General features: G+C 42.2%; 1 protein-coding gene across 2 annotated transcripts in view; it reads right to left on the minus strand.

The window, feature by feature from the left end:
- Positions 1 to 24,396, minus strand: part of LOC136862711 (protein suppressor 2 of zeste) — a 293,904-nt gene extending 269,508 nt beyond the window's left edge. For both annotated transcript variants that reach the window (XM_067138930.2, XM_067138929.2), the window contains exon 1: positions 24,051 to 24,396. The gene's annotated coding sequence lies outside the window, so the exon portion shown is untranslated. The remainder of the gene's footprint in view (positions 1 to 24,050) is intronic.
- Between the last annotated feature and the right edge of the window lie 545 nt (positions 24,397 to 24,941).

Here is a 24,941-nt window from a genome sequence, read left to right on the forward strand (position 1 = left end):
ATACTAATCAATGAGATACCTCGATAGTTATTGCAATCCTTTCTGTTCCCTTGCTTATAGATAGGTGCAATTACTACTTTTGTCCAATCTGAAGGTACCCTCCCAACACTCCACGCTAATTTTACTACTCTGTGAAGCCATTTCATCCCTGCCTTCCCACTATACTTCACCATTTCAGGTCTAATTGCATCTAATCCTGCTGCCGTATGACAATGGAGATTTTTTAACCATCCTTTTCACTTCCTCAAGCATAATTTCAGCAAAATCATTTTGCTCCTCCCCATGAGCTTGGCTGTTTGCACCACCACCAGGATGAGAAGATGTTCAAAATATTCCCTCCACCTCTCCAGAGATTCCCTGGGATCTATATGAGTTCACCTGAATTACTCAAAACACTGTTCATTTCCTTTTTCCCTCCCTTCCTAAGATTCTTTATTACTGTCCAGAAAGGTTTCCCTGCTGCTTGACCTAGCCTTTCCAGGTTATTACCAAAATCTTCCCACGACTTCTTTTTGGATTCAACAACTATTTGTTTCGCTGTGTTTCTTTCATCTACGTACAAATCCCTGTCTGCCTCGGCCCTTGTTTGGAGGCATTTCTGATAAGCCTTCTTTTTACGCTTACAAGCTGCTCTCACTTCATCATTACCGCTATAATAATGAAAATCCACAGCCTGTTTCCAGGTTGAACCGGGTCAGAAATGGAATGCATGAATCCCCTATCTAGCGGCGATGATAGGATTTGTGCCGGCTGCCGAAGCCTGTCGCACTCCTCTACGGCCTGACTAAACACTGACCGATGAAATGGAATGGTATTGGAGTGTGTTGCTGGAAAGAAATATGAAAGGGAAAATCGGAGTACCCCGAGAAAAACCTGTTCCGCCTAGGAGGCTGTTCCTATTATTATAATAATAATAATAATAATAATAATAATAATAATAATAATAATTGTATCTGAATATGTTCTTGAAGAGAGCCTCCATTACTCAGACGGCAGCGAGTCGGCCTCTCACCGCTGGATACCGTGGTTCAAATTCCGATCACTCCATGTGAGATTTCTGCTGGACAAAACGGAGGAGGGACAGGTTTTTCTCCGGGTACTCCGGTTTTCCCTTTTCTCCTTTCATTCCAGCAACACTCTCCATTATCATTTCATAGCATTTATCAGACATTAATAAATCAGCTTGGGAGTGGCGACCCCATTGAAATAACAGCCTATATGTGTTTTATTCATTACATCCCTGACCCGGTCAAATACTGGAATACAGGTTGTAGGTTTTCATTTCTCATGTTCTTGAAGAAGTCTCGCTCACTGACTGAATGGTCAGCGCAAACTGGCCTTCGGTTCAGAGGGCCCCGGGTTCGAATCCCGAACGGCCCGGGGATTTAAACTTCATATGGTTAATTTCTCTAGCACAGGGAATGGGTCTTTGTGTTCGAATTACCACACTTCTCTTCAGCTGCATACAACACATCAGTCCACCAACTACCACAGAAACACGCAATAGTGAATACTCGCTCCAGATACAGTTGGCGTCAGAAAAACATCCGGTCGAAAAACTGGGCCAAATCCACATCAAATGCCAACACCAATAAATTGAGAAAAAGGCCATATTCCTGAAGACTTTCAATAACTGCATCAATTACTTCAGGCAACAGTTTGCATGGTTTAGGCATTTGAAAATGGTGACTCTCCTGTATTTGTTTACAGTTGCTAGACAACTACAGTTCACTCAAGATTTATACGGGCTGGTAATGCATTCCTACAGACTGTGTCCTGACTCTGTAAGACAGGATATATCAGCTGCAGCAAATTTTCAAACTTCTCTGGTGTCAGTCTCAAAAAGTGCCTATATTCAGTCGGGTCTTCTACAGCTAATTCCTTTAATCGGTTGGCCGAAGTTCCTAGCTTTCCTCTTCTTACAACCCACTTTCCTACACTGAGCAGAGTAGGCTTTTGTTAGCCTTGCAGCTCTACATTCGGGAGGTGGACGGGTTGGTCCTCAACGTCGGTTATCCTGAGAATGGTTTTTCCATTCTCCTACACTACCGCAAATACCGGGACAGCGCCAAATTTCGGCCGCGGCCGCACCCACCCTTACCTTCTCCACAAATCATATTCACCGTTATAAATATCCCTGGCCTTAGAGACAGCGTTACCGTCTATGAGGCTCGCCATACCCTGTCCGCAGTATGGAACGAAAACTTTCTATCGACTCGGTCCACAAAACTCTATACACACGACTCCCTTCTCCCAAATTCTACGCTGTTTTCGTGAGAGGTTACGCTCATGGATCACAAATGGCTTTATATTTGTCACTAGACTAAATGCTTCAAGAGAAGTTGTGCCCCTTGTGTGTAAACAGCTACTTAGTACAGTGAACAGGCGAGTTCCTAAGATTTTTTTTCACAATCTGCTTTATCTCGCACCAATACAGATAGCTCTTATGACGACGATGGCGTAGGAAAGTGCTAGAAGTGGAAAGGAAGCGGTCGTGGATTTAATTACAGTACAATCCCAGCGTTTGGCTGGTGTGAAAATGGGAAACCACGAAAAACCATCTTCAGGGCTATCGACAGTGTGGTTCGAACTAATTACTATGTTTGATAGTGGTTTATAATAATAATAATAATAATAATAATAATAATAATAATAATAATAATAATAATAATAATAATACTGAGCTCGATAGTTGCAGTCGCTTAAGTGCGGCCAGTATCCAGTGTTCGGGAAATAGTAGGTTCGAGCCCCACTGTCGGCAGCCCTGAAGATAATTTTCCGTGGTTTCCCATTTTCTCACCAGGCAAATGCAAGGGCTGTACATTCATTAAGGCCACGGCCGCTTCCTTCCCACTCTTAGCACTCTCCTGTCCCATCGTCGCCATAAGACCTATCTGTGCGAAGTAAAGCAAATACAAAATAATAATAATAATAATAATAATAATAATAATAATAATAATAATAATAATGTTACTTTGCTATACGTCACGCTAACTACTTTTACGGCTTTTAGAAACGCCGAGGTGTCGGAATTTAGTCCAGCAGGAGTTCTTTTACGTGCCAGTGAATCTACCAACGAGGCTGACGTATCTGACGTATCTGAGCACCTTCAAATACCACCGGACTGAGCCAGGATCGAACCTGCCAAATTGGGGTCAGAAGGCCAGCGCCTCAACCGTCTGAGCCACTCAGCCCGGTGATAGCGGTTTAACGTCGCACTAACACACTGAAGGGAGGACACAAGAATGGGAAAGGGCTACGACTGGGAAGGAAGCGGCCGTGGCCTTAATTAAGGTACAGTCCCAATACTTGTCTCGTGTAAAAATGGCAAACCATGGTAAACCATCTTTAGGGCTGCCGACGGTGGGATTCGAACCCACTATCTCCCGAACGCAAGCTTACAATTACACGTCCCTAACCGCACGGCCAGCTCGCTCGGTTAGTACCAACTACTATTGAAATGTAAACTGAGACTTACCGCAAACTTCCTAAACGGTTGGGATAAATAACGATTCACGGAATTATGGGAAGGTCCAAGGCGGATGATACAAGTCTAACCCGGGGGATGTTACGGTGATTGAGCCGGACACCGTTGCTTGACGCGGTAATTGACGTGTTATAAGCAGGAGGGGGCGAGCAGCCGAAGCAGTGCTACAAGGACACAGGCTAACAAAGTAAGCCTAGGCCTACATCGTGATTTGAAAGCGCACTACCTCAGAGGCTGTCTACGTTGTCCAAGCATTAATATCATGTTGTTTAGTTTTAGCAATTTAAGACTTCCTCGTCAACAGCCCCAGATATTAAAGGCGTAGATGAATTTTGACTGACAACCTGTATTTCTGTGACAGCCGGCTTAGCTGCTGGCTTCGAGGTCGATCCCGGGTTCGCGTTTTCAGCTGAAAAATCACGCGGAGTCAGGAAGGATATCCGGCCTTAAAACCCGGGGAAAAACCTCAAAAAGCGACCGAGTTGGCCGTGCGGTTAGGGTCGCGCTGCTGTAAGGCTTGCAGCCGGGAGATTTGGGTTCGAACCACACTGCCGGCTGGTCTCAAGATGGTTTTCCGTGGTTTCCAATTTTCACACCAGGCTGTACCTTAGTTAAGGCCATACCCGCTTCCTTCTCACTCCTAGCCCTTTCCTATCCAACATAAGACCTATATGATTGTGTCGGTGAGACGTAAAGGAAATTGTAAAAAAATAAAAAAATAATAGCCAGATTGTTCCAATGACCACAGAAATGGATCCAAACCAAACCTTGAAGGGCCTTGGCCTACCAAGCGACCGCTGCTCAGCCCGAAGGCCTGCAGATTACGAGGTGTCGTGTGGTCAGCACGACGAATCCTCTCGGTCGTTATACTTGGCTTTCTAGACCGGGGCCGCTATCTCACCATCAGATAGCTCCTCAATTCTAATCACGTAGGCTGAGTGGACCTCGAACCAGCCCTCAGGTCCAGGTAAAAATCCCTGACCTGGCCGGGAATCGAACCACGGGGCCGGCACAGAAATGGATAGGCTGATGAAAGTTAACCTGTGTTAATGCGGTGTCTTGTCAGGTATATCTGCAATTGATTACGGTTAGCCTGCGGGAAGAACAAGTTTTGTTGTTCTTCTTCTTCTTGTTTCCGGCCTTTTTCCAAAATATCTGTGGGTATACACCAATATGGATTACGCCCGGTTTTGAGGCCAGATGTCCTTCTTGAGGCCAAACCGATAATAAAAAAATGGCGTATGGCTTTTAGTGCCGGGAGTGTCCGAGGACATATTGGGCTCGCCAGGTGCAGGTCTTTTTGATTTGACTCCCATAGGCGACCTGCGCGTCATGATGAGGATGAAATGATGACGAAGACGAAACATACTCCCAGCCCCCATATCAGAGAAATTAACCAATGATGGCTAGAATTCCCGACCCTGCCAGGAATCGAACCCGGGACCCCTGTGACCAAAGGCCAGCACGCTAACCATTTAGCCATGGAGCCGGACATGCCAACACAATGTGGATTATGAATTCACAATAGCGTGTTCCTACCGTGTTTGGAAGTGTGATGTGCCGTGTGTAAATGAAGATTTGTATCAAGACAATCCCCAAACACCCAGCCCTCGAGTTAGAGAAATTAACCAAACGCGGCTAAAAAATGCCGACCCTGTCGGGAATCGAACCCAGACCACTATGCTGACCATTCAACCAAGGAGCCAGTAGTTCATGGTTTCGAAATACGTCTTATTCTAGCATTATCTTAAAGCTGAAATGATAAGATCGCTGGAAAATATTTCGGGGGTGAATGATGGTTGGAGTAGAATTTACTCAACTTCACGAGTGTGCTCCTCTTTCAGCAGGATGAGGTAAACTTGCGAATGGCGAGAGAGAACTATCATCTGACCAGATGGCCAAGAGCTGATCTTCAGTTAGGACTATGATAGGTCACTGGAACTGATACAAGCTATTCAGCAACGTGGCCAAGGTTCGAATTACAAGTGGAATTTAACTGAAATGTCAACTATGAGTTGTCGGAGTCTGTGTTAAATTGTAGGTCCCCTGTCATTTCGTCTCTAAATTAACAGCCACGCATACTCCAAGATTACTGAAGAGAAACCGATCCCATTTCCAGGTTGGAAGCATCACACAATGTCTAATTCATACGTGAAATATTGGAAAACGTTGTCCATACGAGAACGATGGTAAGTTTACATTTGGGTGAACACACGCATCTGCCTCTGAATAGGAAGGTTATATACTGTATGTGTGAAAGGATGTAAGCCTATGGCCTACTTTTCACTAAGTGGTCATCGTCATAATTCAACAAATCTGAACCTGAGATCTAAACCAACGTCTATGAAAACCTAAATGAAAAATAACCTCGCAAGCAACTTGCACGTGTTCGACCTCGCAAGCATGAGTTGCCAGCCTGAATCTCAGCTGTTAACATGGTGAGACAGTTATTATGCAGTAATTAAAACTAAGGGGACTTTTCCTATTAGTGGAAATTACAATCTGACTTTTAACCCCGTGGCTCAGTCCGGTGGTATTTGAAAATGCTGAAATACGCCAGCCTCGTGTCGGTAAATTTACTGGCACGTAAAGGAACTTCTGCGGCATAAAATTCAGACACGTCCTCGTCTCCGAAACTCCTCAAAAGTGGTTAGTGGGACTCAAAACCAGTAACCCTATTATTATTATTATTATTATTATTATTATTATTATTATTATTATTATTATTATTAACCCAAGCCAACAACCACCAAATCTTGGCTTGGGTTAATAATCTCAAAAAATGAAGATGTTACAGACGTGAAAATTAGTATTTGGAATCTCCTTTAAAAATAAAGAAAGGCGCATTTGTTTTTTTTTTCTTCGGAAAATCGACGTAAGGGGTGTGGGGTTGAAAATATGTAAATAAGGAGTTGAAGTATGTTTATGAGGATACTTTATCTTGAAAACTGAAGCTGTTACAGACGTGAAAGTTGGTATTTTGAATTTCCTTTCAAAATAAAGAAACACGTATTCTTTGTTTTTTGGAAAGTCCATTTTTAAGGCGGGAGAAGGGTTGGAAAGAAGTGAAGAAGAAGAAGTTGAATTATTCTTATGAGTATACATTTATCTCAAAAACTGAAGGGTTGCCATAAGACCTATCTGTGTCGGTGCGATGTAAAACCCCTAGAAAAAAAACTGAAGGTGTTACAGACGTACAGATGAAAACTGGTATTTGGAATCTCCTTTAAAAATAATGAAACACGTATTGTATTGTTTTCGGAAAATCTAGTTAGGGGGCTTAAAGGAATTGGAAAAGCGGGTGAATTTTTAAAATGAGTACCGGTATATCTACATTATATGTCAAAAACTTAACATGTTAGAGACAAGAAACTTGGAATTTGGAAAGTCCTTTAAAAATACAGGAACATGTAAATTTTTGTTTTCGGAGAAGGCACTTAACGGGGGGGGGGGGAGGGGGGAAGGGAGGAGGAGGGTAGATGGGGGTAAATGAAACTCAATTTTTGGGCGAGTTTTTATACTTTAGGAATTTTCAGATAATGTCTTAGTACAATGCCGAGTAACAATTACTTTGATCAAATTACGAAATCCACGCGAGCGAAGCCGCGGGTAATTGCTAGTAATAATGTAAACAAGATTTGGTGTTTGTTGGCTTGGATTAATAATAATAATAATATAAACACCAAATCTATATAGATTTGTTGGCTTGGATTGATAATAATAATAATAATAATAATAATAATAATAATAATAATAATAATAGGGTCTAAAGAAAGAGACAGGGGGATTTAAGGGATATAACCCTTCCCCTCCAGAAAACTCCAAACAATAAATAAATTTAAAGAAGGGAAATAAACTAATAAACTTGCATATTATGGAATACGTGGAAAAACTGCTCGGCCTTAGTCGTTTGTAGTAATAGTATAGGCTAATGCAGCAAATGCACATACATTATTTATGTCGTCGGCGGTGCAGGGAGGGCTTTGGCCTACAGGTGGCGACGGCTGGTCCGTGGTTCGACGGGTGTGTACTCCGACCGACCAACTGAGCAGAGGAGAGCTGGCAGAGGCTCTGCCGTAGCTCTAAGCCTCTGCATTCGGGAGACGGAGAGGGGCTGATCCATACCACCGGCTGTCCTGAGAATGGTTTTCCGTGGATTTCCATTCTCCTGCACTAAGGCGAATGCCGGGAGAGTTCCTAGTATAGGCCAAAGCCACCAACCCTCTCACCTTCTCCCAACACCTCCTTTACCGTATCACGTCTTCCTGGCCGGAGAGACGGCGTTACCGTCTAAGGAAGCCAGACGTCCCCTTCAGGGAAGGAATGAAAACGTTTTAGTAACAGTTTCGATGTTTTCTTCCCATAAAACATAACGAAAACTACACCGTTTATAATAGCCTTATGATATGCACTTAATCCTCTCTGAAACGATGCAAAAGTTGGCTACATGCGAGTGTAATCACGGCCAAATAGAAGCGATGGAGCGGCGAACATTTCTGTAAGTTCTGGATATGTGTGGTAAGTTACTTATTTATGCAGGAAATGGTACGGATTACAGCTTAAATATATGTTTCAACATCTTCGATGAACGGTCATTTTCTACTTCAAGGACATAAAAACTCCATTTAAGGGGCACAATAGGCCTATCAAATGATCAGTTGAAAGTTTTGGCTGTTCTGTCAGTTAATCGATACGTTATACAGAAACCAACTTCGACATTGCGCTAGGTATTTTTATATAGGCTAACCGTAGTCTTCGTTTGATGTTACAAGAGTTATTTTTCATCAATGGTGTTCATACTAATTAGACAATTATTCTTTATTATGTCTGTTAAATGTGTTGTAGACCTATTCATTCTGTCATGCTTTTAAGTTTTCTTAAGGTGTGTCATAACATAACATTATAGAAGACAGTCTGTACTTACATACATCATCTCATCATCTCCCTCCCGTAATTACTTTCTGGGTACGCTCCTGGAAACAGACTCTAAAAGTCACGAGTTTGAAAACATGAAACTGATTAATGCACCGTACGCCTGTTTAGCACTTGCAAGGGAACTGTCTGATTTGGACCGGGCCGACTGCAACGAAATTTAGTAGGATAAACAATTAAGGCATCATGAACTTAATAGTGGTAGTAGTCTCCCATAAAAATGTACGTGCTTAAAAATAGTAATATTCTGCTGCAGTTTAAAAAAGCGGCTGCCTGGCCAAAGCGGTAAAGTCGTGCTCGGTTCAAGCGGAAGGATGTGGGTTCGATTCCCCGTCAGAGAGCCGAAACATTTAAGAAACAAAATATCCACTTCCGGAGGTGCACATGGCCCTGAGGTTCACTCAGCCTACACCAAAACTGAATATCAGGTTAATTCCTGGGCGCAATAGCGGCCGGGTGTAGAGCTAACAACTCTACCTGATCAAGGGCCGAGGTTACGTATAGTGGAAGCCTCTAACTTCAAGCCCTCCAAGGAACTTCATGACCTGTACGGAGATGACTTGGTTTTGCGTTAAAAAATGCAACGTGGTGTATTGAATTCATCGATTGCGATGAAACATGGTAGGATGATCAATTAAGACATCAGAACATCGTTGCATAGTCCGACTCGTTGGCTGAACTGTCAGCGTACTGGCCTTCGATTTAGTGGGCCCCGGGTTCGATTCCCGGCCGGGTCGGGGATTTTAACCTTAATTGGTTAATTCCAATGGCACAGGGGCTGGGTGTATGTGTTGTCTTCATCGTCATTTCATCTCTTCACGACGCGCAGGTCGCCAACGGGCGTCAAATAGAAAGACCTGCACCTGGCGAGCCGAACCCGTCCTGGGATATCCCGGCACTAAAAGCCATACGACATTTCATCGTTGCATATATGCCGTCCACAGCATGACACAATTAATGATTCTGAACAGGAATCAAGTTTTCTATTCTGTAGGTCTACTAATAAAAGGTTAACAATATGCAGACGACATGATTTCATACTACATCAGCTTTCACAGAAACAAAATGGAATGGCGTATGGCTTTTAGTGCCGGGAGTGTTCGAGGATAAGTTCAGCTCTACAGATGCAGGTCTTTCGATTTGACTCCCATAGGCGACGTACGCGTCGTGAAGAGATGAAATGACGATGAAGACGACACATACAGCCAGCCTCCGTGCCAGTGGAATTAACCAACTATGGTTAAAATTCCCGACCCTGCCGGGAATCGAAGCGGGGACCCATCTGACCACAGGCCAGCACGCTAACCATTTAGCAATGGAACCAGACATCGGCTTCCATTATAAACGATTCAGAAATATTACAACCCAAGTATTTTGATGTATTTATGTACTGTGCGTGTTAGTAAAACAGGTTTGTGAAGCATGAAATTCTGCTCGAGTTGTCCAAATCTCATTTGCAGTATAAAGTGTTTTATGTGTATGTGTAAATTGTTAGGCCTATGTAATGGATTCATATTTTAATGCAACGATCAACGCACTGTACATTGTATTATGGCATCTGAATTATTTATGGTATGTGTGAATTCGTAAATGAACGGGCTGTATTTACAATGCTAAGATAATAGTAATTGGACCGCTCAATCTACTGTAAGTACTGTAAATACTTAAGGTACGTGTGAATTTGTTTATGCCTGTGTTGTAAAGTTAAGCTAGTAGTAAGCTCAACCTATAGTATTCTAAGCCGTAGTGTTAAGCACTGGAAATACTTAAGTTGTGTGTGAATCTGTATATGATGATGCTGGATTTTGAATGTTAAACTAGTAGTATTTCTTGTAATATTTTCTTTCCATAGACTTGGTTGTTGAACTCTTGTTGTTGTTGTTGATGATGATGTTGTTTTTGTTGTTGTTGTTGATGATGATGATGTTTTTGTTGTTCTTGTTGTGTAGGCCTAATTACGTTTTAACTTTATTATCACACTACTGTAAGAGATCATTGCCACCGGGATATTTTCCAACAGCGATGTATTTGTTAATAATAACATAAACTTACTAAGTACAGGGAAACACCTCACTTTGGACACCCCTATAGCCTGGACACCCCTTTTGATTGGATATAGGCTATAGTGAATGCACCGTTTAATCCCTTATACATTTACACGTTAAAAATCCTCTGTACATTACACACCCCTCAACTCTGGACATTGGACAACCATGAATGAAAGTTTGGACAGGCACAGAACTATTTTGTCTTGCTGTTTTGTAATGGTTTAGTGAAAGCAATTTAACATTGGCATTGGAAATGCTGCCTGTCCAAGAAAATTTATAAACAATAGACTAATATTTAGACAGTGAGTCTTCCTGTACTTTGCCTGGTAAGTGTAACAATGCCATCGAATTTACACGGTCCTCAACGCAATTTGCTGGATCCATGGTGCTTGGATGGTATGTCTAAAGAAACAATTGTGAAATGTGTTCACTAAGGAATTGAGATGTCTCGCAGTGAATTGTGAGACATTGGGGGTTTTAGTGATTTCGATAACGTGTTGGAAATCCACGATGATTTTTCTGGAACAATTGATGGATTGTTACAAAAAGTGTAGGGGGCTTGTCCTTTTCCCCTGGCCTTCCATAGATACTGTAAAGGTTTATGGTAAATAAATAAATAAATAATGAATGAATGAATTGATGAATGAGTGATTTCTTCACAAGAAAGATTGTCTTAAGAAGAAGAAACCGTTTCTGTCCCCAAGGAGTCACCTACTCATCAAAAAGCTGTGTAGTGTATTAATAAGTTGGAACGTTATGCGTTTGTATATAACCAACCAGGCATGAATGAAAGTCTGTTTGCATTACGCAGGAAAAATGAATCAGAATGAGTACGTACAAAACTGAAAAAATAAAACACTGACTGATTTTTCCCTAAGCAGTAAAGGGTGAGTACTATACAGTACAACATGCAAAATAAAATATATGACAATAGTGCAGTGCTTTAAGTTTTAGTAGGCATGAAATTCTGTGTACTGTACTGTGTATAAATCCAAAGAACCACAGTTTGTATTATATACCTCAGCGATTTTTCTTTCCTGCACTGTCAGTGTACTTTTGAAATACTGTACACGCACCCTGTAGATTGGACACCCCGCTACATTGGACATATTTTTAACAAACCGTAGGTGTCCAACTTAGAAGGTTTTCACTGGATAACATAAAACTTATGGCATGTTTATACACTGCACAACTTACGGTGAGTCGTTTCTGCGTCATGATCCGCTAACTGCTCCGAGGCGTCCTGTTATTTTGTCAGCAATTAATTATAACACTACCGCTGACTTTACGCTGAAATGACTACTATTATTAAATCTGAGATATGTTAATTCACCTTTCACTGAAGTTTAATTAAAATCTCTCTGGTTCAATCCAAACGGTCCCCTTGTCGGATTGAACAGCATGGGCAACGAAATGGGTGTGTATTTGTATAGTATGCACTTACAAGTGTTCTAAACACATGAACATTGTTCAAGGAGTGTCAGTCAGTATTGTACGTTTTCACGTTAAAATAAAACTTGCTCCTCTGGGAATTCTCCCCTTGTAGATATAGTGACAATGTCAGAAGAGGGAGACTGAAAACCGGCTTACATCACGAGTTAGCCTGGATTCATCAAAGATACAACATAGCTTTCTCCTCAGAAATCGCCAGTGCTGTTTGTTCCATGTGCAGAAGTAAAGGTGGATATAACATTCACAAGGTGCTTCCTCAAATTGAAGACACAAAAAGTAGCCGGGCTATTGTGAGGCTCATAATCAGTAGGTTGTATACCTCGCCCAGACAAGAGCAGGGGGAAAGAGGATTTGAAAACTTCTTATGTTGAATCGCTAAGGATTGAAGGATGGCTGAGCTGTTCTCGGAGCAGCTGTCGGCAGTGGAGGGGAGGGTTTGCTGCCTGCTGCCTGCTGCCAGACTGCCAGTAGAACCGAAACAAAAACCGGTTTGGACCGGTGAGACTAATATCAAACTCTTAACCATGCCCGGAACAAACTGATGTATCTGGTCAACTAAACTAATATCTGATGTTACACACTAGTGTGAAGTATCGTTCTGTTATTAATGAAGCTTAATTACTACTCGCTTTCTTCTCATGTCACATTATTTGTCCTCGCGTACTTTAAAGTTTGAATGTAATTTTATAGACAGTAGTAGTATGCTGTGTATAAACACAAGAAATCTTGCTTGAATTCCTAATGCAGAAAAAACTAATATCTTAGATCACTTCTTTTTAAAAGAAAGAAAGAAAGAAAGAAAGAAAGAAAGAAAGAAAGAGCAACTCAACCATCCAACATCCTAATTATCATTTCAGATATCGATGGCTTTCTTTAAAAACCTCGTATGTCCCAATGCTCTTCCTACCCATTATATTCCTTAACGCTGGTCACGCCTCTCAGCCGCATACTGTATTTACAGATGCAGTCCATCAGAACAATTTTCGTTGTGTTCATTTTCCTATGCCGACGCGTAAAGGAAAATTAACCTTAAATACATTATACTGTAGGAGTGCGTAAATTCACCTTGCAAACAAAATCCCTACAATACGGTATGGTAAGGTCCATTGTCCTTTATTCATTAACATAGGAGAATGAACACAACGAAAATTATTCTGATGGACAGGATATAAATATGGGGCTGGGAGGCGTGATCAGTTTTAAGGAATATAATGAGTAGGAAGAGCATTCGGACATACGAGGTTTTAAATGAAAACCATCGATATTTAAAATTCCGACACTAATTTGCTCACACTTTTATAAAACTTATAATCATACTCATAAAATCTTACAAAAAGGTTCTTCATGAACGCTGACACGGATCGGAGTTATTAAATTATATTTATGTATGTATATATGTAGACCTACTGAACAGGTTGGCCGTGCGGTTAGAGTGTCGTAGATGAGATGATGGGTTCGCATACCACCGTGGCAGCCTTGAAGAAGGTTTCCCGTGGATTCGCATCCCACCGTTGGTAGTCCTGAAGATGGTTTTCCATGGTTTTCCATTTTCACACCAGACAAATTCTGGGGCCTTAATTAAAGCCATGGCCGCTTCCTCCCCCATCCTTGCGTCGCCAAAAACCTTCAATGTGTTAGTGCGGTGTTAAACCGCTAGCAAAAAAACTGTATGTACAGTATGAATTCCGTACATGCTGAATATTCAGCCCGAAGGTTAGCTGGATCCTGAACAGGTCTCCCATCAGCTGTCATAGATCGCCTAGGCGTCGCTGCAGAGATATACAAGGGAAATCAGGAGTGATGACGTTTCCTGTTGCTCTCCCCCACCGAGCCAGAAGTTGCTATTACATATCAGCCTGCCAAGCACATTACCCGACACTATGAGTGACATGTTCACACCATTCATAACAGAGACTAGCTGTGTACCGAATGGCGTTACTAGCGTTGCTCATGCCTCGGCGACCGAACAAGTGGCCGCGCGGGTTGGGTCGCGTAGCAATCAGCTTGCAATCGGGAGATAGTGGGTTCGAACCCCACTGTCTGCAGCCCTGAAGGTGGCTCTTCCGTGGTCTCCCATTTTCACACCAGGAAAATGCAGGGGCTGTACCTTAACTTTAAGGCCACAGTCGCTTCCTTCCCACTCTTATCCTATCGTCGCCGCAAGAACTAGCTATCTGTGTCGGTGTGAAGTAAAGCAAATTGTAAAGAACAAGTACTTTACATTTTTAAAAAGACATTTTTTGTAATATTTAATACTGAAAATGGACTAGAATGCTTAAAATCACGGAATTAGATGAGTTTTTTTACAACTTGTTTAACGTCACACCGACACAGTTAGATCATATAGCGATGATGGGACAGGAAAGGGCTAGGAATTGGAAGGAAGCGGCAGTGGCCTTAATTAAGGTACAGCCCCAGCATTTACCTGGTGTGAAAATGGGAAACCACGGAAAACCATCTCCAGGTCTGCCGACAGTGGGGTTCGAACCCACTATCTCCCGAATACTAAATACTGGCCGCACTTAAGCGACTGCAGCTATCGAGTTCGGTATTAGATGAGTTTACCCAACCAGTAATTCCATTCCATATGCAGCCTGTTCGTGTGATGACCAGTGCGAAATTGTTGCTCATAGGGTCAGTTGAGGTATGAATTTCAATGTGGAGCAGCATCCTCTGAGGTGGTGAGGAATGCAACAGGAAACTACCTCACTCCTCATTTACTTAGCACACCCCTTCAGTGAAGCGTAGACTACTTACGAGAGAGCTGATCGTGGATCTGTTGAGAATCGAACCAGCCTTCTGGCTGAGGACTCATCATATATTAGACCCTACTCGATAAATAATTATGTGAAAGGCCTCCCAGAGTTATATTTTATGCTCTTGAAATGACCGCTGTTCTTCTTCTTACTCACGAAAACAAAAAATCCTTCCTATATCGTCTGTTGTACGACAACTTAAAATATATGAAATGTACAACATCAGACACCATTTCCTGAGAGGCACATGGCCTTGGGGTTCATTCAGCTAAAACAGAAATGAGCATCAAGGTGATAGCTGGGAGCAAAGAAGGTCGGTCAATTGTATTGTCTTGCCATTGTGACGTAAGTCTCCATTGTTTGTACAAAGTATGGATCTACTCAAACCATGTGACACATGCAGTAATACGTATGTCTATTTACATTTTATTATTTCAACATTTATGATTATATTTTTACTATTGTATTGTGTACGAAAATATGTAGGCCTACGTGGAAGTATATCGATTGATTCACAAAAGGACAGAGGAAAACACACTCCAGAATTTGTCTCTTACGAGACACTGTCAACTTCACGTACCTGACAAGTAATATTATTGCCATATGCTCGGATCACTCATCTAATGACATTTAGGTCTAAAATCTGTAGGCCTATTACTTTAGACGTAAGTTACATACATCTTCATTATAGAATCTTGTGTCTTTCAACGTTCAGTCTCCAAAGCCTCTGTGAATTAACTAAACCCCGGACGAGTTGGCCGTGCGGTTAGGGGCACGCAGCTGTGAGCTTGCATCCGGGAGACAGTGGGTTCGGGCCCCACTGTCGGCAGCCCTGAAGATGGTTTGCCGTGGTTTCCCATTTTCACACCAGGCAAATGCTGTGGCTGTACCTTAATTAAGGCCATGGCCGCTTCCTTCCCACTCCCAGGCTTTTCTTATCCTGTCGTCGCCAGAAGACCTATCTGCGTCGATGCGACGTAAAACAAATTGTAAGAAAAGGTGTATTACTTGGGCGAGTTGGCCGTGCGGTCAAAGGCGCGCGGCTGTGAGCTCGCATCCGGGAGATAGTGGGTTCGAATTCCTCTATCGGCAGACCTGAAGATGGTCTTCCGTGTTTTCCCATTTTCACACCAGGCAAATGCTGGGGCTGTACCGTAATTAAGGCCACGTCCGCTTCCTTCCAACTCCTAGGCCTTTCTTATCCCATCGTCGCTATAAGACCTATCTGTGTCGGTGAGACGTAAAACCACTAGAAAAATATATATATTAACTAAACGTCTCCACAATCCTGTGTTTTAACCTGGCTTTGTGCTCGTTTAGTTGCACTGTCTACATCTTATTTAGGCCTATAAATAATTATAAACTGAGTCTAGCCATCGTCGTCTTGGTCTCCCTCTACTTCTCTTAACCTCCACGACCGAACCAGGCCTCATTCCCTGGTTGCCCCTCCATTAAAAAGGCAGTGAAAGACCACTACCGACGCGCAAAACACTCACATGCAAACCCTAAATCCACCCCACTTCCAAGCCTCAGCACCCAACCTACATCGAACCCCGGACCCCGCACCTACCAGCCCAGTAACTAGCTCAGCCAAGATACCACCACCATACAAAATTTACTTCTACTCAACCTGCTATCGAACCAAAACCAGAACCCCCCACCCACCATGCCAAGCAGACAACTCATAATACCCAAAACAGTCACCAAGTAAACTCACCCCCCGCCCAGCCAACCTCAAGAACATGTCCTCACTTCCTAAAACTGCATTAAAAGCACCTCACTTCCTAAAAAACTGCTGCCTCATCCTTAAACATTTTAACATCTAGCCTCAAAAGCACTGGAACACACGGAAACCGAGGCGGGAGCACCTTTAAATGGCTGCCAATACAACTATGCTATCAAACAACCTAACATCCGCATCAAATTTATCCTAGATAAATTAGCGCAATATATACGGCAAAGCATTTGCAGAACCTACAAAAATACACGCACGGTCAATACATGAAGGACTACCACATGTACAAGACCATATGCCGTATTCCACTAAAATACCTGTGTCACCAAGCCGGTAGAGTCAAGTACAAGAGGCCAGGCAATTATTCATATACTAAAATATTTTTCATACGCATTTCATCGCAAAATTAATCAACACTTCATCAATTAACTCTTCATTATTACAATTAAACTCGCAAAATTAATTATCTTAAATAATGACCGACAGAGGAGCGCTAAAGCGCACCGGTATCGGTAGCTCACTCACCATCTATCTCTCCGGAGATAGGTGGCTCATACGTATGCCCAGATCCACGACCGAGAACATTATTCTCCAAGGAAAGATATCCTCCTCTATTTGCCGGTTTGTGCGTGCACCTTCATCCATCGAGTTCATTCCTAACTTAGGCTGTATCTCCTTATCCAAGTACCCTCCTGCCCTTTATTCCCAACCAGCAATCATTCTTTATACTTTTATGTCTGTTACTTTTAAATATGAATAAGATATCGTGAATCCACCCAGCCTTCACTCCCATACAGCAAAGTCAGTCTGAAAACAGACCGGTGCAAAGGTGGTTTCGTCTGGCAGCTTACAGAATACTATTAATTGCAACTGCGAGGTCAACGCATTAGCTTTTCAGCACCTGGATTCAATCTCACTTACTATAGTCTACTACCACCCTGGGAGAATGCACATCCTAAATACTTGAAATGATCTACCTGTTCCCGTTTTCTATTCCTCACCGGACATTCAGTTCTCGTAGGTTTCTTGCCTGCTGACTTGATACTTTTCTTGAACGTGTCCAAACCTTGGAGAGTTTTTTTTCCTCTAGGCCCTATCCTTTTATGAATCAATCTTATGTACTTCTACGTTCATATTTTGGCAAATAAAACAATAGTAAACATATAATCATCTTCTACCGCTTTTCCCACACATGTGGGATTGCGGGTGCGAACTGTGTCGCATATGTGGATCTGGCCCTGCTTTATGGCCGGATGCCCATCCAACCCTGTATGGAGGGATGTAGCCTAATCACAACTGCGTGTTTCTGTGGTGATTGGTAGTGTAGTTTGTTGTCTGAAAATGAAGAGGAAAGTGTTGTAACAAACACAAACACCCAGTATCCGAGCCAGAAGAATTAATCAGAAGCGATTAAAATCCCCGACCCGGCCGGTAATCGAACCAGGCACCCTCTGAACCGAAGGCCTCAACGCTGACTACTCAGCCAATGAGTCGTACAGTAAAAATATTATCATAAATGATTAAATAATACAGTGTAAATAGAAAAACGTGTTACTGCAACAGTTCCCCAGAAGAGAGTGTCATAAAAATCTTTGTATGGAATAAATGTAGTACTTTCCTGTAAAGTTTGCATTTTTTCCACTTAAGTGAGAATACACGACATACTTCCAAGGTTTCCTCTTAGAAAGATTTGTCCTACTACTTTTTCCTCTCACGCTGGTGGGGTCGCGGATTTGAACTGCATCGCACCTGTGGACTTTTTTTTTTTTTTTGTTGCTATTTTGATTTACGTCGCACCGACACAGATAGGTCTTATGGCGACGATGGGATAGGAAAGGCCTAGGAGTGGAAGGAAGCGGCCGTGGCCTTAGCATTTGCCTGGTGTGGAAATGGGAAACCACAGAAAACCATCGTCAGGGCTGCCGACAGTGGGGTTCGAATCCACTATCTCCCGGATGCAAGCTCACAGCTGAGCGCCCCTAACCGCACGGCCAACTTGCCCGGTACCTGTGGACTTGGGCCTGTTTTATGCCTGGATGCCTCTCCTGACGCCAAGTGTACCTATGTGAAGGGATGTATTCGTATTCCTGTGGTGGTTGGTAATGTGTTGTTCTTGTCCGTGGGCCACAGGAATTAAGCAGAATCGATTAGAATTCTCAATCGGACTGGGAATCGAACCCGGGACGTTATGAACCGAAAGCCGCGACGTTGACCATTCACCCAAGAAGCGGGACATATCAGTAAGAACATTCAGGCCCCATCCCTTCAACTGAGCTATGTCTTCTTCTTCTTCTTCTTCTTCTTCTTCTTCTTCTTCTTCTACTTCTTCTACTTCTTCTACTTCTTCTACTTCCCTTTTTTTCGTGTTGTTTGATGAGACTTCGCCCCCGCGCTATATCCAGCCACAAGTAGGCCCTAGTAGTCTGTTTTGTTTGATTAGTACTCAGCCCGAAGGCTGGTTGGTCCTCAACAGATCCGCCATCAATTGTCATAGATGGCCTAGGCATCACTGAAGAGGCGTACTAGGGAAATGTGTAGTGAGGTAGTTTTCCGTTGCTTTCCTCGCCGAGCCAGAAGTTATTACATGTCAGTCTGTCAAGCCCACTGAAATGCATGCACCAACCGACCCTATGAGCAACATTTTCACACCATTCGTAGCAGGGACTCACCGCATAAGAAATGGCATTACTAGCATCACTCATACCTCAGTCACTTTCAACTTGTCAAAGCCAAGGATAAGACTGAGACAGATTAATGAAAGTAACAAAATTGCTCTAGCCTATACCAGAAGACATAGTGCACTATAAACACTAGGTCCTGCTAGCAAATGCATCCTAGTAGTCTATTTAAAAAAAGGGTTTAATGAACCTATAGGATATAGCTTACATATAAGTGGAAAAACATACTGAAAATAGGTTAAATACACAGGGATACAGAGTGTTCTATATTCTTCACGCTAGAGTGACCCACCACGGCGGCTTTCTACACTAAAAACAAACAAAACCGCGTCAACATATAACTTAAGGGATACCGTATTAAATATGAATGTTAGCCTCCAATAGAAATTGAGATAATATTTCGCTGTCTGAAGGTTAGGATGTAATACAAGATACGAAGTTTTTGAGGGGAGTGGGAAAACTGAACCAAACAACTGAGCTACAGTATGTCAAGTAACTGCGTGTGCATAGCCGAGAATGTTTGCTAAATGTGTACCGGTAAATGAAACTTTTCTGAAGATACTAGTAACAATCTGTACTTTTAACATAAATTATTAAATAACTAAATTAAATACATAAATCATTATTTGCTTAGATTCGAAGCGTAATACCCCCAGCTTCTTCCACCCTTCATGGCATTGTAGTCCTCTCAGACAACGGCTAAGAGCAATGTGATCATCAGGCTTGTGTGCAGAACCTGTTTGATAGCTTGCAGTATCTGTATCTGGGCATACGTATGTAATTTAAACAATCAATTGGGAAGGAAGAGCCCTAGTTAACAAGAAAGAAACCGTCTTAAGAATACAGCGTAGAAACGAGAAAAGTTAATTAAAAGTCGCTACCTGCAAAAGAAGTAGTTTTGAGGTATTTAAATATTTTGTTTACATAACGAAGGTATGAGGTCTTTCATATGGCATTTCTGATGTTAAATTGAATATAGGCCTATATGCCTTTGCTGGCGAGATGTAGTGTTTACAGTGCACTACGTCTTCTGGTATGGGCTAGAATATATTTGTTACTTTCATGGACCTGTCTCAGTCTCATTCTTGGCTTTGACAATATGAAAGTGACAGAGGTATGAGCCATGCTAGTAATACCATTCCTTATGCAGCCAGTCCCTGTTATGAAAGGTATGAAAATATCACTCATAGGGTCAGTTGGTGCGTGCATTTCATTGGGCTTGGCAGAATGATATGCAAGGAACTTCTGGCTCGGTGAGGAAAGCAACGGGAAACTACCTCACTTCTCATTTCCCTAGTACGCTTCTTCAGTGATGCCTAGACCATCTATGACAGCTCTTGTCATAGCTGTAGGTCTTATGGCGATGATGGAAAAGGACACGGCTAGGAATGGGAAGGAAGTGGCCGTGGCCTTCACTAAGGTACAGCGCCAGTATTTGCCTGGTATGAAAATGAGAAACCACAGAAAACCATTTTCAGGGCTGCCGACAGTGGAGTTCAATATCTCCAGAATGCAAGCTCACAACTGCGCGTCAGTAACTTGCCAACTTGCTCGGTAAGCGGAATTAGTTTAAACATAAGGTACAAAATTAGGAAGTCGAATGTAGTCCGGCTCCTTGGCTGAATGGTCACCCTAGTGGCCTTAGTTTGAGAGGGCGCCGGGTTCGATTCTCGGATGAGCCGGGGATTTTCGCCGTTATTGATTAATACCTTTAGATAGGGGTTGGATGTTTGTCATCGTCTTTATACACATCTTTATTTACGTACATCACACTACTAACCACTACAGAAAAACGGAACAGTGAATATATCTACCCACTTAAGTTTGGTGTGAGGAAGGGCATTTGGCCATAAAACTGGGCTCAATCCACACTAGTGCCAACCTTTGATAACTTGGGAGGAGGTCAGGAGAGAGAGAGAGAGAGAGAGATGTGATGCTTGTTGTTTAAAGGGACCCAACATTTTGGTCATCGGCTCAAGGAGAGAGAGAGAAGTCTAATGTTAAAAATAACAGTATAATCTGAATGAAATGTAAGCCAATGTGATGTATAATTTTCAATTGCAAAAAAAAAAAAAAAAAAAGGCCGGGCGAGTTGGCCGTGCGGTTAGGGGCGCACAGCTGTGAGCTCGCATCCGGGAGATAGTGGGTTCGAATCCCACTGTCGGCAGCCCTGAAGATGGTTTTCCGTGGTTTCCCATTTTCACACCAGGCAAATGCCGGTGCTGTACCTTAATTAAGGCCACGGCTGCATCCTTCTCATTCCTAGCCCTTTCCTGTCCCATCGTCGCCATAAGACCTCTTTGTGTCGGTGCGACTTAAAGCAAATAGCAATATATAGTCTATATATATATATATAACGGCAAATAGTCCTATTCCATTTGGAGACTAGGAACTGCAAATGGGCTATACCAGGAAAGACAGAACTGGTAGGCTTCATAAATGAAACGTGTTTATGTACATTGTGAACAACTAGTATCACAGCTGTCAAGTTGTCCAAAAGGGGGCGTTGTTTGCTATACATCACAAACGAATTAAGGACAATACTGTCAAGTACGACATCTGGATATGAGATGGCGTATAGCACTATCTCTGAGCCTATGTCATCAGCTCATTGAACACATCGACAGGCCACAGAAAATCGAAACGAGTAGGCCTACCTAAAGAAGTAGTCAGTTGTCGAATTCAGCACCAGAACGTACGACATGCGGTAAGGAAAACGCTCGTTAATTTTTAATTCCATTCGTTGTAGATGACCAACCAAATTCAAATACAAGGATGAAGAAATACAATAACTAATTTGACAAGAACTTGTAAATTAATGTTGCTTGGTTCGAAGGTAGCGGCCGTGGATTTTATTGAATCGGCATTGCTAGAATGCACTAGGTATTTTGTTCTGTATCAAGATAGTTGAAAAAATTCTCTCTTAATATTTTAGGGATGTTTTACTTACCTGTATAAGCATTCCTCGTCATGATAATACTATTCTAGAAAGATGTGATGCTTGTTGTTTAAAGGGTCCTAACATCACGGTCATCGGCCCAAGGAGAGAGAAAGAGAACAGTCGAATGTAAAAAAAAAAAAAAAATGGTGAAAAGTGGATGAAATGTATGCCAATGTGATGTATCATTTTTCTTAAACGTTTTGCTACCTTCGAAACAAACAACATTAATATGTTTTGGCTTCTTCATTCTTGAAATTGAAAGAAATCATTAGGAAAATTTCTGTCATTTTCGTCAAATTGGCCTAGTGTCTTCTAAAAATGACCGCTTCAGTGAAGGCACTTACCTGGTGTGAAAACTGAAAACCATGAAAAACAATCTTCAGGGCTGACGACACACACACACACACACACACACACACACACACACATATACAATGACAGTATTCCGACGTGATTTATTCGTAGAATAGACCAAAGTACTTAGGGCAGATAACCATGTTAGTCTGACATGAAACTAACACACTAATTCCCATCACATACACTTTAATGTCTTAAATACCGTATCTCAGAAGCTGACAAATAATGTCATCCTAATTTACTAAATGAATACCCAGCGTATGTGATCGAAACGACCTTCAAAATGTGTTACGGCCAGTGGCTATCTCCTCGTTTCCATGTATCGGTGTACACACTGAAACACAATCGTATCTATCTATCTATCTATCTATCTATCTATCTATCTATGTATCTCTTTCAATATGTATCGCATTTGTACAAGAAATTAAAAGATTGTCAACTTCCAGTATTTGGCATGTCTCTGAAATATGTTTTCATGCCATTTTTTTCTGGACACAGTTTTTTTAATAACTCTTCAACAAGGGGAAAAGAACAAATGCATATGAGTGAAGGCGGGCTTAAATCCATAATTCACAATTTCAAGCCCGGCCGGATTAATATAACAGCACCGAGCAGCAGATCTGAAACCGATAAATCTTTCCGTGAGATGATCATCCACACAGTTAACCTAACAAGTTTAATAGACAAGGCTGGTAAGTCGTGCGTGTCATTACCAAAATTGCAGCATGCGCCCTTAAAGAAAGCAGCTAGTATGGCGGTCATTTAAACTGGACCATTTAGTCCAGGAACAACCACTAACAGTAGACATAATCTGTAATAATGTTTGTATTAGCGACTGTCAGTTTCCAAGGTCAGCGTCTACTTCGCCTTAGCTATCAGTTACAACCGCACATACATAACTCAACCAAAATTAGTTATTATGACCTTGCTATGATTATATCATCTCAACATATCAAAGGGCAAGTAGTTAATTATGAAACATACCCAACGAACCATGCGTGTGGCGCCTCATTTTGTGACTGTTTTGGGATTTAGCGATTCATTTGTATTTGAATACATATTCAGTCCTATTTCTAAACGATTTTCTCTTTTTTCAATACGTTAATCTCTATAGACAGACTTTCCCGTCACATGACCATGAAGAACAAAAAACATACGATGGAGAGAGAGAGAGAGAGAGAGAGAGAGAGAGGGAGAGAGAGAGAGAGTAATAATTTTCCCTCGCCAGCTCCCCCTGTTTCTTTATTCCTTTCTTCCTTCCGTCCTCCCTCACTCCACACTGGAAGCCTGTTTTCTCGTCCGCTTCCTCCCCTTACCCCGCGAACAGCGCCGTCATAAGCCTTTGTAGTTCGTTGCATGTCTTGAATGACGACACACACAGACCTACCAACCTTTGCCAACGTTTTATGAAACTTAACCCCTACCTATCTCATTTCTGCTTTTCAATGTAAGGGCAACGCACCCCTAGACAATAGACGTGACCATCGTAACGGTGTAATTCTGCAAAGAAAGATTCGTTAAACTACATCTAGCAAATAAAGTTAAGAGATGTAAGCATGCGGGCAAAAATTAAACTTAGGCTGAATTACTGTTAATCTACACTATGGTCAAAGAACTGTATACAGAAGTAAGGAATTATAAGGAATTTAAATTCATATACTTACTCGTAAGCCAGAATTCCAGAGAGAAAATGTCTAAGAAATATCCATTTTGGTAAACAAATCTTCTTCAGTTCCCCTATCACGAACAATTCTACTAAATGACGTCTGGTGCCAAGCCTACAACTTAAAAGTACACTACACTTCACTACCAGGCCACATCACACTTTCACAAAATTGCGCACACATGTACTGGTCTTCTTTCACTACACACACATACGCAGTTATTAGAAACACATACACAATGAAGTTAAATAAACAATATTTTGCCATTTGTTTTCACAAAATAGAACAACGCATTTAAAGAAACCCGTTTTTCCGCTTACGTGGTACACACACACTCACTGTTACCATGAACACCAACTCTCTACTGAAACTATTCTGTCCACAAAACTGCCGAAGTCTTTCATCTCCCCCTCTTTCCACTCCTTAGTCTCCCACCAACAGTCCCCACCCTCCCTTCCCTTTCCTTTCAGTAGCACTTAGTGTCCCCTTTTACTCTTACCAACCAATGAGATAGCGATGACGTCACACGTCGAGGTTTACATTCGGCCGTTTCTGTGTTAAGGTTCTGAGGGCGGGCAAAAGTGGGGGACAAAGGGATAGGGGGACCGAACGTCCATGGCAGGAAGAGGGATTGGGGTCCAAATGAGGTCTCTGAGGGTCCCAGGTGCACGAAGCTTCAGGTTGTATACTACCATTTGGAGCCAGCGCCGTCGTGGCGAGTACAGTGAAGCAAGGCACACGCACAAGGCCATCCCATGAATTATGCATTTAACGTGTTTCTTTCCTCAGCTCTTACATAATCTGGACTCAGCTATTAATTCTGGTAGTTTACCTTCAATGAAGAAAAAGAAACCAACTCCTGTAAGGAGAGAACAACACGCACAATTTAGT

The sequence above is a fragment of the Anabrus simplex genome, chromosome 2 (assembly GCF_040414725.1).
Source record: "Anabrus simplex isolate iqAnaSimp1 chromosome 2, ASM4041472v1, whole genome shotgun sequence".
Taxonomy (NCBI): domain Eukaryota; kingdom Metazoa; phylum Arthropoda; class Insecta; order Orthoptera; family Tettigoniidae; genus Anabrus; species Anabrus simplex.